Source organism: Rhagoletis zephyria, unplaced genomic scaffold (genome assembly GCF_001687245.7).
Source record: "Rhagoletis zephyria isolate East Lansing unplaced genomic scaffold, Rhagoletis_zephyria_1.1 Rzeph_scaffold_00414, whole genome shotgun sequence".
Lineage (NCBI taxonomy): Eukaryota > Metazoa > Arthropoda > Insecta > Diptera > Tephritidae > Rhagoletis > Rhagoletis zephyria.
The window spans coordinates 55,938-69,897 of record NW_016157498.1 but is presented as its reverse complement, the minus strand read 5'-3'; positions in this window follow the sequence as shown (position 1 = coordinate 69,897).

Here is a 13,960-nt window from a genome sequence, read left to right as displayed (position 1 = left end):
TAAAAATAAAATTGTGACTACTAAATGAGTTATTTTTTGTTGTGTTGAAACGATTCAGGAAGTATGATTGCAAAGCTTTGAAACCCACTTTTAAGGGCACCGTGCAAGGGAGAATGATTCTTGTTGATCGTAACTTTTTTTAGTAAGCAAATTTAGCGGGATAGTTTTAGGCGTAGTTTGTTTTTGACAAACAGCCGGGCTTAACTACATACATATGTATCCGGTCAAGTGCACAGAGTTGGATAATTGAAATCAGCATTTAATCTATATTTTTTTAACGGAAATAACTAGTATTTGATTTTTATCTTTTAGATCGCAAATAATGATTATCTTATGATATGATAATATTTTAAAACTTGTCAAAATTTGGTGCGGCTATAATTTTTTCGACTACTGTACATAAGTTATGATTACTCGGCCGTGCTATCATAGTAGCACAATGCCACTCATATGTGACTTAAAAACAAAATACGGGCAGGAATTTCAAGATTTCAACCCTGTTTTTATGAAAAATTTTATTTTTATCAGTATTTTTCTTTTAATCAAAATATGTTGAAATAAAAGTGAAACTAAAAAAAATTTTGCATCCCAACCTTATTCTAATAGCGAACATTGATAAAATAGCCTGACTTACTAATCGTCAATTGCATTACATACGTACAAAGTATAATGTTCCATAACGTCGAACTAAAAAATGTTAAAAATATGCAATGTATGTGGTTGCAATGTTTCGCAACTCTGTACATAAAAACAGTTTAAATACCGCAGTAGAACCGTATCCAAATATTGTATTGGTACGTTTTGGAATTCAGCCATACTTACCATCATTGTTGCCATTCACTAAATTTGTTTTGTAGCAAGAATGTAGCAAATCTGACATAAATCTAGCCAACACTTTGTTTTTACAATTGCTATTATACTAAGAAAATGCTGTTTTGTTTATTTATTTTATCAAAAGTTCATTATATTTTTTTGTACTGTAGCGCTTGCTAAAACAATAGCACCATTTAGTTTATAATTTAGTAGTTTATTTAATTTTAATTTTTCTGTTATTCAAATAAAGTTCATTCTATAACAAAAACTATGTAAGTCTGACCTTCAAATTGTATACAAATATTTTACTAAAAAAAAAACAATCTAAGATAAATACATTAAGACTTCAAACTTTCTAATTCGAAATTATAAAAAAATATGTGGAATGCAATTTTATTCCCCACTAAGCTTTAGTGTATTAAAGTGGATGTTTGGAGTTGCTCGAAAATTCTGTTGGGTTTTGATAGTTTATTTATTTTCAATTCTATAATTTATGTAGCATTGTAGCTTTCCATTTTAATTAATTAATTAATTAATCCCAACGGTTTCACCCGCAGTCCGCATGACGTGCGGAACTCTAAAACTATTCAGCTACAGAATCAAACTCATCAGCTGATTGGATATGCTAAATATGGTATTTCAATTATTGAGAGAGGAAATTATAGTTATCTTTATAACAAAAATCGAACGTTCTGGAATGAGAGTTAAAATCTTGACATAAACAACGGAATGATTCGTTTAATTTAAAATTAGTTTTGCTTGGCTTCAAAGCAGAGGTCGAAAGTGTCAATAATCGAGAGGGAATAGTAAATTTTCCCTCATTCAGAACGGCAACGCTGTTTACCACTAATTTTTGATGAAATTTTAAGCCTAATAAAAACACTGTGCATATAAAAATGCTGCACTTTGTTAAGCAAAAACGAGTGGTGCGATTTCGAAGAACCGGGTATGCTGCGCGTTCCTAGAACGAAAGAGATGGCGCATAGAGTATTTTTGCATACAACTACAACGAAATGCATCAACAATTCGGTTCTCTTTACAAATTGCAAAATCACCAATAGTGAGAATGATGCCGACAATGCCTGACGAGCCATTTCCCCACTTTCAATTGCGCACAAACGCACACCACCAGCAAATGCGCCATGTTTTCTTTCTATGCGTTTGCATGCTCTCTTTGAATTTGCATAACTTTGCGGCAGAACTAAAAAGGAAACGAAAATGTATCAAAAAAGAGAGCACTCGCACAAGTTTTGTATTTTCAAAAGCAGAGAGTAAAACATCGAGCAAACAAGCAGCTGAGCGCCAATGATGGGCTGGAGCGCTGAGCTTAAATTGCTAACATTGTTGTTGCATGCGCAGCGCCTAGGCCTATGCGTTTGCACGCAGCAAATACAGCACCAGCAGCACGAGCAATTGTGTTTGCGCATAATTGCATTAGTATGTGTGTTATTGTTTATGCTCTCAGCGCAGTAGCTCCGCTGCCAAATTTACTTGCTTGCTTTGCTAATGTTGGCATGTCGGGTCGGCAAGCAAATGCACAAACGTCCATATGTATATATGCGTGCTTATGTATGTATGAGTCCACGTGTGCGTAACCATGCCCCCCACATCTCTCCATCTGCTCCAACAACTCAAAATGCTTTATGAACCCATCGCTTTTACAATCTTGCTGACGCCATTCTCGTTATCGGTCTGAACACTTCGGTCTGTCATTGTCGCCAAAAAAGTGCGTTTCGCCTGCATTGCTCCCCTCCCCAACAACACTCGTTGTGCGTTTGGGCTCTCTTCTTACTGCTCTTGTTGCGTGCGCTGCGTATTTTGCCATTAGAAATGTACGAGCGCCATTGCAGAATTCGTTTGAGTGATAGGCCGCCAACGCCACTGTGGATCAACTTCACATACATAATTACAGATGTATGTACAAATGTACATATCTACACACAGTGACCGTCAAAAATAAGTTAACGGCTACTTCACCCTTACTAAAATTTTTAATACCATAAAGTTGTTGAAGAAAATTTAAATGTTTTAATTCAGATTACAAGCCTAATACAATAACAGATTATGGAGGGACCTACATACATACATACAACGGCAAATGGTTTAATGAGAAGCTTCTACAAGGCATACACCCTCGTAGATTTGTCATTGCCTGTCGGGGGGCGAGCGCTAATAGAAAAACTAATTTTAGATGTTGCACGGACCATTTAAATACATTTTTTGAAAACAAAATTTCTTTTCAAGGGGCAGACAAGTTTTAAAAGCTACTTGAGAAAACGGTTCTTAAAAACAAAAAAATAGAATAGTTTCTTTGAAATTAGATGAAACTAAAAAATATATTCTTTTAAACAAAATATAAAATAAAAATTAAATTAAATAAAGAAAAAAATTTCCTAAAAATTAAATTAAATAACAAACATATTTTTTTTCTTCCTAAAACAGTAGAAATCTAAAAATTTAATGAAAGAAATAAAAAAAAATGTTTCTAAAAATTTAATGGATTTAAAAAGAATGTGTATTTTTGTTTCTTTGGATTTGATTAAATTTTTTTAGATTTAATTAAATTAAAAAGAGAAAAACCAAAGTTTCCAAAAAGTAAATGAAATTAAAAAATATACTTACCTACATTTGTTATTATTTTTAAAACATTATAATTAAATATTTAAAAAAAATTGTTTATTCGGCCATTGCGCTGTTGGATCAGCGGAAGAAAAGTCAAAAATGTACATAAAAGTGCTTTCAGTCAAAAGAGCTTTTCACCATGAAAGGTAGCAAGGAAGTTTTTTTTAAGACTTTTGTACCTGAATAAACAGAATCTTTCAAACCATCTTGCAATTGTCTTACGAAAGGCATTCAACTATCTCTGCAAGAATTGCCCTGTTATAGACTATTCATGAAGCAAATACAGATGTTAAGTCTATCCGCCTCAGTTCCAACTCTTAAACAAGTAGATGTTATTAATAATTTCCTAAGATCTATGATGAACCATGATAAACTTACTAAACGAAATTTTGGCATTGGAAACATCTTTTGCTCATACCATTGATTTTGAATTCGTCACCTCAATGTTTGCTGACTCTTACTATTTTGGTCGACAAAAATGTTATAAGCTAAACAATCTTTATGGTATAAGGAAAAGTTTAAGGCAGTAATTATATTAATTTAAATCAATTAATTGTCAATATTATTGTGGCTTATTAACATTTATTTCAATATTGTTTTTACGATTATGTGTTTTAGGAAAAGTTTAAAAAGCACAAAAGTTTAGCGGTAAAAGTTATAGCTGCTATTTCGGAGATCACCACATCTCCTCATCAGACTTCTTTTTCTAGACTTCAGCAGGGATAGAATCCGCATCATCAATGAGGGATCTATAGGCAAAAAATACTTTTGGGATTTTGTTATGGTAGCTGTAAGCCAAATTTTGTATATTAGTAAGAACTACAAAGAAAATTTATTGTTTATACAGTTTAAAAAAAACAGGCAAATCAGCTGCACTTGATAGTAGTAGATTGAGTAAGGAAATGAATTAGCAACACAAGTTTACGGGGTGTGTATAGCTCTGTGGTTAGCGCTGCTGACTTTGGATTTTCTATTAATTCGATCAAAATAATGAAAGTCTTCTGTTTTTAGGGTCAAGGAATTAATTTTTGATATTTACTTTTCACTTAAACTTACGCTAGGTGTCGCTGTGGTACAATTTTTGCAATTTCTTATGGGTTTTCATTGAAAAACAGTTTTTTTGTTCTGTTTTTAAGGTTAAGTTATAAATTTTTTATGCCTGTATAAGTTATGTTCGAATATGTTACAAAGACCATTTCATTATTTTTGTTAAAAAAAGATAGCATTATCATGTGAAAAAGTGTTTATGTGAAATGTTTTATACAAAAAAAACAAATTTTTTATAGGAAAAAAGATTTTCTTAATTACAAAATTATCTTTTCTATTACAAAATGGGTTGTCTATTTATCTTAAAAAAAAAAATATGTTATGAAAAAGGCGAAAGAATGATGAAAACGCGAAAAAATAGAATTGTGTTTTTTAATCTTTTTCGCCTTTTTTTGAACTTTCATATCATTAATTTTTTAAGATAAATAGAAATCCTATTTTCTTCTATTCTATTTTTCTTATACAACTTTTATTTTTTTCTCATGAAACATTTCACAAAAATGAATTCCTCTACCCAAAAATACAGTAACATACTATAACTATCCACAAGAATTTCATTATATGATCGAATTTTACTCATTTTACTCATACTTTTAGCTTGTATACAGGGCCACTAATTTTAAACACCCATAAAAAAGAGCCAGAGCTATGCACAAGCTAAAAAGCCTTTTGCGATTCTTAAACTTTCATTTACTTTTGGTTACTCAATACTTACTGTTGCACTGTGTCATTAACATTAAATAAACACTCAGAAAGATTGCGAAGATTTACAAAACAGGTTTTCTAAGGGCTCGCCAGTGAAACATTCTCTGGCTTCCGGCCCAGCTTTCGGCGGCACTGGCTTATTCAGTTTCATTGATAGCATTTTCGATGCTTGTAATGGACCCAATATAATGAACTTTTTTTTCGTACCCACGCAAAGTGAACCGGGTCTACCATCTTGACTGACTGAAGACGTATGTAATTATTCGTATGTATAATTTTGTTGCCTACTGTAAATTAGTGTGGCTGAATAAACTTATGTATGTATGTATAGTATATTTTGTACCACTACAAACGCAATACTCCATTTTTGTTCGCACAGTTCAAATTTACACTCTCCTCACCACATTTATTCTATCGCTTAGGCCTACTGGCTAAATTCTATGTTCGAATGCGTGTTGCGCTGCTTTGCATCAATCGTTTACCTACCTGCACCTGACGCCTACTTTTATGTACATACATATATACATACATACATAAATACATATGTACATCCCATTCCCCAAATTTAGCTTAGCTTTCTGCTGCCTCTGCTAACATTGCTCCACTTATGGCGCAGTCGGCGTTGCTGCGACTTTTGCACGCACACTTCGCAAAGTTGGCAGGCGCTCCATTTTGGGCGTGCAAGTGTTTATAAGTATGCACATTAGTAGATACATATGTACATATGTATGTAGTATGTATGCATGTAGATATGTATATTTGAGCGCATGCACGAGTATTAGTTTCCTTTTAAGTTGTTGTTGTTTTGCCTGTTGTACGCATTTAATGCTTTGCAAGCGTTCGTTATTTCGCTTTAGTCACTAAGAGTTCGTAAGCAGGCGCACGGGGGCGCGCGGCACTGTTGCAGGGGAAACGCATTTTTTGCGGAGCAAGTTTTTTCTTTTCGAAGGCGCTGCAAAGGCAGTGTCCATAGCAATAATAAGGCAGCTAGAGCAAAAGTTGTGCGCTACATTTGCACAGCGGGGCGGTGAGGCAGAGCGGTTTAGCTGGTTGCTAACCTCACAAAGCAACCAGATGCCGAACGCATTGCTGGACGGGGGCAGGGGGACGCACAGGCAAACTGCCTGTCGCTGTGTTTTGTTGTTCACTGCTCTATGTTTTTCGCTTTTTGCTTTACTGTGCGTTTTCTAATGCGTGAAGTGGTTTGCCTGTTGTTGCTGTGCTGGACGCTGCCACTTCAGCTGCTCCGCCTGTTCGCCTACATTTCCTGCGCTTTTTTGCATTTCATTTATGTACTGCCTATTTGCCATGCTTCTTGTGTGTGTGTGTTGCGTTTCTGTATACCAAAATACATATTTTTGTTTGTTTGTATGTACCTAAGTAAATATGTATGTATGTATATAATTTAGAATTGTGCTTTTGGGTTTGGAAAAAATTCAGCAGTTAGATATTTTCTATGTATGTATGTACGTACTTTGCACTATGTACCCATCATGCACACGCATTCGCACGCATCGCTGAGCTTACATACATACATACATATGTACGTAAACTATGTTTTGCTGCCACTAACTAGCAGCAGTTTCTTTTTTTTACTTCACATCGTTGTTGCTGTGGTTCTATGCGGCCTGCTGGTTTCACGGTGAACATTGCTGCTTAACAACTAGTATTTGTTGGTGTTGTGGTCGGTTTTATGTACTCAATTGCCTTGTGCATTATTCCACAATATACTATGTATATGCATGTGCATACATACATATGTACATATATACATACATTCATTCAGTGGGAATTTCTTAGAAACAGCAGCAAAAGCATTTCCTATGCGTGTTTTGTTTTCATTATTCTTCTCGGTTCGCTTTTTCCAAGCTAGACGTAATACATAATAATTTTGTAGCCTACAATTCCTTTAAATTTTTCTTCATTTTGGCTATCCGTTAATAGATTGCAATAGAATTCAATTAGTCGATGCGAAGGATTCTATTGGACCACATACATATGTATCTATGTATTAGTGTTGGGCAGTAAAGATATCAAAAGTACTCACAACTCGATTCTCAAAAGGATCGACAGCACCCGATTTTTTAAAGTATCGATACTGAGTACTCCAAAGAACTCAGTACTCACAAAAGAGCTCAGTTCTCAAAAAAGGAACTCGAAATTACTCAAAACTTAAAAAAGAACTCGAAAGTACTCAGTACTCGAAAATATTCTGTTCCTAAAATCGCATTGATACACGTACTCAAGATCGATTCTTCAAAGTAATCAGTGTTAAGTGTCGAATAGACTTAGAAAGTACTGTGTTTTATTTACATTTAACGGTATTCAAAAATGATTGTACTCAATTTGCAATTTCAATAATTTTCAAGTACAATACTTGTACCTAGTACAGTTAGCCATTCATTTGACGTAATTTAAGATTCATATATTAATTTAAATAAAGTACTGCCAGCTTGTGGGATTTCTACACTATGTATTGAAATGTTACCAACATGCGTATATTTAAAGAAAATACTTAGTAAAAGAGAAAAAATAACCAATCCTTAAAAGTATCGATACCAGAGAACTCGATCCTCAAAAGTACTCGAAATTTCCCCCAACACTAGTGTGTATGTACGTATCTGTTAACTCTATCTAGTAAAATAAAGCTGCGAATGAATTTAAAAATTTCAAAAGTCTTTCAGAATCAGAAAATCAGTATCCAGAGCGGAGTTGGGCTATGGTGATGGGAGTCTCCAGAGGCACCTCATAATGCGAATTTTTGAACGAAAACTATCTGGTTCATTTGACCGATTATTCGTTTGGTTAGCACGCCCTTAAGTCAAGAGTTATTGCAAACAAAATTGTTTCGAGTAGAGAATTTTTGGTAAAGTAAGCCGGTCATTTGCTAATAGCACCAGAAATAAATAATCAAGTTGTGATAAAAACTCTATTTTGGCTCTGTAAAGCTTTCAAACTAGCAGTGGGCTATTACACACTTAGCTTTGAAAGCGACCCGGTCTAATGTATATGCCAAACCAGTGTGCAATTTTAAATAATTTGAGATTTTTTGTTTAATTCTTAAAAAACGTATAGTGGCATGACGCCAATTGGAAATGCCAAGTGAAGCCAAGTCCTTCGCAATTGTACGCTCTTGTAAAGTATTGTACCTTCCGTAAGTCGCCTAACCCTCTGATAGAATTTTCGGGCGTACTTCCTGTCGGCCAGCATCTCAAGCTCTTCGCATTCACGTAATTCGGCCTCTCTCTTCCGTGGATATCAGAACTAAAAAAAAAGTAATTTTGATGTACATTTGTATGTATGCACATTAAGGCGGATCACAAAAAAAGTTTAATGTTTGTCAGTTTCTTTTGAAAACTTATGTATGTCGAGAAAAAATTTTGGGTGTAAAAAGTTTTTGTTTAGGCACCCGCTAAATCTGTAACTTTCTTATTTGGTATCCGATTGTTTAAATGTTTATGTGGCCGAAGGGGCCTCACTGAGAACTATAATTGGTGCTTGAAAGGTTTTGGCCTTAAAACTCGTTTTGATTTATACCTTAATTGTATACATTAAGCATATGACTTTATCCTATAATTAAATATACCTATGAAATGAGGATAAGGAACTCCGAGAAATAAGTGTGATACAAAAAAACATACATACATTAGGGCGGGTCATTTTTTTTTTGACTATGCGCACAAAATAGGAGGATTCTGTGTGTAATACTAAGCGAATTTGCCTAAGAAACCATGGGTCTAAAATCAATTTGGAGTTTCCCAAATAGCGAAAATGGGTTTCGAAAAAAGTGGGAAAATGTTCACTGTCGCCCCTCTGCTGGAAGTTTTAAGAAAAAGATAAGTGCAGAACTGAATTCCTTATACCATGAAACTCCTTATAGCATGTTTTTATACACAATTTAAGAACTTTCTATACGACACTACAGCAAACCCCCCCTAATATACATATGTACATATATGTAAAATTCCAAGTAAATGGAATACAAAATTTTAGAAACCTATTTTTGACCGCAGTCATAATTCGGTGGACATGCAATTTTACTGGAATACAAGTAAGTATGCTTTCTTCGGAATATTTTTTTTCCAAATTTTTACAAAAAAGTTATTTGTCATTCCTTATCCTCTCCTCATAGGTATATTTAATTCCAGAAAAATGTAATATGTCTAATGTATATATTTTAAAATCTTCCTCTGCCATCGGCTGGGCCGCTTTAACGGTTGTGTATAATAAAATATTAAAAAATTTATTTTCAAATATCTTATTTCCCATTGCTGTAATAATCGAGCATTTTTTACCCCAAAAATGTCAACAAAACCGTGGCCCAACTCGAATATAAAACAAGTAATTGTCAAATGAAACAAACCACAAAAACGCAATTAAGTCAACAAAGATCAAACAAAAAAAGCCAAAAATAAAGCTTACAAATAATGGTAATAGAAAAATTTAAGGACATGAAAATTAAGTAACAACGCAAGACAAAGGGAAATAAAAAAAAAAACAATGAATGGCTCTTGCGAAAACAAAGCAACACAAAGCTACAAACAAAGGTAGTTCATGCCAGAAAACTTAAGAAAATTCCTATTTAAATATGCAGGAAGAGAAAAAAAAGGGTTCAAGGACATTTTTTACACATAATTTCACCAGCCATAATGTAAGGAAATATGAACCAAAAAAAACAACAAAAGCAAAAGCACAACAACAAAGGAAGAAACAAACAAGCAGAGCTCGAGGAAAAATTAAAGAATGAATGAATGAATTGACGAACCGTGTGTAAACAGGATATTCACCACCTTTTCGACAGCGAGGACAACCAACCAACCAACCAACCGACCAACAACGTTTAGGATGAAGAACGTGCATATGCTAATGTAATAATACGCGTACTTACTTACTTATTTTTTCGTTTGCGGCAGATTTTTTTTTTGTTATTTTTATTTTTTATTTTATGTGCCTTCCTTAAGGCTACCCTCTCATCCCTTCTTTGCCTTTGCCGTTGTAGCGCCCGCGCTATTTTTTGGCTTTCTTTTAGCGTATTTTTTCCTTTCCATCGACGATATTGTTAAGTTAATGCTCTATTACATAATAACTTGTTGTAAAGTGGCTTTTTGGTTGTTGATTTCTTTGTTTTTTGTTGCCCTCTTCTTTGTTGTTGCTGCTGTCGTTAACTTAAGCACATAATTTGTTTGGTATTGTCGTGATTTTCTCACCGATTTTCCATTTTTTTATTTTTTGTATATTTTCTTTTAACTTCATTGCGGTTTTTGGTTATTAAGAAAAAAAGATTGGACTTGTTGTTGTTGTCAAATTGATTATTAAACGACTAACTTGAGGATTTCAAAGTGAAATATTTGTCTACTTTAAAACAGCTCAAGTGTTTCTATTGGATAATTCCATAAATTAGTGGAGAAATAAAATGTTAACGATTTTGATTGTTAAAGTATAGTGAAACAATTGAATTTTTTGTTGGATAATGATTGTGATTAGGCGATTCAAATGAGGGGCAATGCACTTGAATTATAGGAAAAATTAATTTAAAATGAATCAGAGTACTTTTTAGACGTTTTACTTTTTATTAAATTAAGAAAAATTTCGCGTTTTCATTAAAATATCGCACTTTTTAATTAGACCCTTAAGAAAAAAATTTAGTATGCAGTTTTTTAGCCAATTCCATTTTACTAAAATGCAATGCAAGTTTTAGGTACCTGGGACATACCATTGATTTTTGGTAAATTTTATTTTTTGAAAGTGTCGCTCATTTTCTCCATATAAAATAATGTTTCATAATTTTATAAAAAAACGCAATATTTTAATGAAGAATTGCAGAATTTTTTTTTGATTTTGCTCAAAGTTTGTAGCTCTGATTTATGTTTTTTTTTTTTCAAATAAAAAATTTGCGAAAAATAAAATATTTAAAAGCCAGTTGCCCGTATTGCAAAAAACTCTCTGTACCTAGACTTTATTGATTGAAATACTGTACTTGAAATACACAATTATAGTCCTTCTCAACAAATCGGGGGGTTTTTTATAATGTCTCCACAGAGGAGAGCTTGGACTCAGTCACGAGTCGAGAAGGGCAAATAGGTAGGGCATTCAGGCAATGTTAAAGAACATTACGGTTCCTTTAGCGAATTTCAGCAGACACTTTAGTTTAATCCCTTTTGTCTGAAATTGGAATACATGTTTCAATAAAGGGATTATTCAAATACGTGGTAGTCCTCCTATACATATATGTATATTTTTGAATAATCTTAATTTAGAAAGGCCCAGAATAAGTTTCTTTCGAAATTCAGCTTTGTTTAAAGGTCGGAAGATTACTCACAAAAGACCTAATGGAATTTAAAAACATCTACTACACCAATAAAATGGTTTCGTTTTATATGAAAACCAAGAATTTTGAAGAAATTCTCAACTAAAGAACTTTAGTTTTGATAAAGTTTTGTTACTACTCTGTAAAGACACAAAAATGTTAGATGTGGCATTCAAATTTAAAGGAAAAACATACATACATATGCTCCACTCGTGCATACATATTTATCGATGTGCCACGTGCCAGCCCCCAATTTTTCTGGAAATTATATGCAGTGACCCACTTTTTTTACATATCAATGGGCAATTGTATCTACAGCAATTTCTATATAATAAAAGTGGGTCACTGCATACGATTTTCCAGAAGAATTGGGGGCTGGCACGTGGCACATCGATAATGAAGCAGCTCTTGGAGTTTTCGAGAGAATGATTCTGCGAAAGATTTACAACGATATAGACATAGTGTAGCGAATTGAAATTCAGCGGCTTCGCTGGCTTGGCAATGTCGTTCGTATGGACAGAAACGCTCGTGCTCTGAAAGTATTCAACGCGGGCCGCGATGCTGGTAACAGAGAAAGAGAGGCGGTAATAGCGCCAATAAAGAAGAAGAAGAAACTTTCCTGAACCTCTTCAGTTTGATACCCATATTTCAATATGTATGTATTTAATTCATCTTATAAATTAAATTAGATTAAATTTTTCAAACATCTGGCAACCTCCGCAAAAATATTTTCGGCTGTAAGCCTTCTTAAATTTCATCTTTTGACACCCATGCTCCAATATTTCTTTTATTTTATCAATTTAATTTTTCTTTAATATCCTAATGTACAGACATCGACCTCTTACAATTTCATTATATGTATAGATATTTCCTGAGCGCATCCTCTCCTAATCTTTGCCACATCGCAAAAGCCATCTTCCTCCCCCACAGTCAGCAATATTCTAGATAACTGGGAGTGTATCCACCTTACTATTGCTAAAAGGACAGAGACAGATATATTTCCAGCTAAATACACCCAGTCTGTACAGTCAATAAATAAAGTTTAGGTACAAAGAGTTTTTTGCAATACGGGCAACTGGCTTTTAAATATTTTATTTTTCGCAAATTTTTTATAAAAATATGGTTAATTCTACAAAAAAAACCAAAAATCGGAGTTTCTAACTTTGACCAATATTAAAAAAATTCTAAAACTTTTCATTAAAATATTGCACTTTTTAATAAAATTAGGGAACATTATTTTATATGGAGAAAATGAGGGACACTTTCAACAAATAAAATTTTCCAAAAATCAGTGGTATGTCCCAGCGACCTCAAACTTGCATTGCATTGTACTAAAATGGAATTGGCTAAAAAACTGTATAGTAAATTTTTTTCTTAAGGGTCTAATTAAAAAGTGCAATATTTTAATGAAAATTTGCGGAACTTTCTTGAAGAATGCACAAGGTTAAAAATGTGCGAAAACTAAAATATTTAAAAAGCAGCTGCCCGTATTGCAAAAAGCTCTCTGTACCTAAATTTTATTGACACTATATATACAGTCAGTCAATAAAGTTTAGGTACAGCGAATTTTTTACAATACGGGCAACTATTTTTTAAATATTTTGTTTTTCTATAATTTTTTATAAATATATGGTCAATTCTACAACAAAAAACCCAAAAATCAGGGTTCCGAACCTTGTGCAAAATTAAAGAAAATTCCGCTAAATTTCATTCAAATATTGCACTTTTTATTTCCGCTCTCTAGAAAGAAGTTGGGTATGCAGTTTTTTAGCCTATTTAATTTTAGTATAACAAAGTGCAAGTTTGTGGTGGCTAGGACTTACCATTGATTTTTTTGAATTTTTTTTGTTGAAGGTGTAGCTCATTTTCTCCATATAAAATAATGTTTGATAATTTTTTTATATGGAAAAAATGTGCGACACCTTGAACAAAAAAAAAATTTCCCAAAAATCAATGGTAAGTCCTAGCTTCCTCATACTTGCACTTTATTATACTAAAATTGAATGGGCTAAAAAACTGCATACTCAAATTTTTTCTAGAGAGCGTAAATAAAAAGTGCAATATTTGAATGAAATTTTGTAGAATTTTGTTTAATTTTGCACAAGGTTTGGAACTTTTTTTTGGGGTTTTTGTTGTAGAATTAACCATATTTTTATAAAAAATTTGCGAAAAATAAAATATTTAAAAAATAGTTGCCCGTATTGTAAAAAACTCGCTGTACCTAAACTTTATTGACTGACTGTATACATATGAACATAACTTTTTTCCACAAAAAAGTAAAACGTCTAAAAAGTCCTCTGATTCATTTTAAATTAATTTTTTCTATAATTCAAGAGCATTGCCCCTCATTTGAATCGCCTAATCATAATCATTATCCAACAAAAAATTCAATTGTTTCACTATACTTTAACAATCCAAATCGTTAGCATTTTATATTTCCACTAATTTATGGAATTATCCAATAGA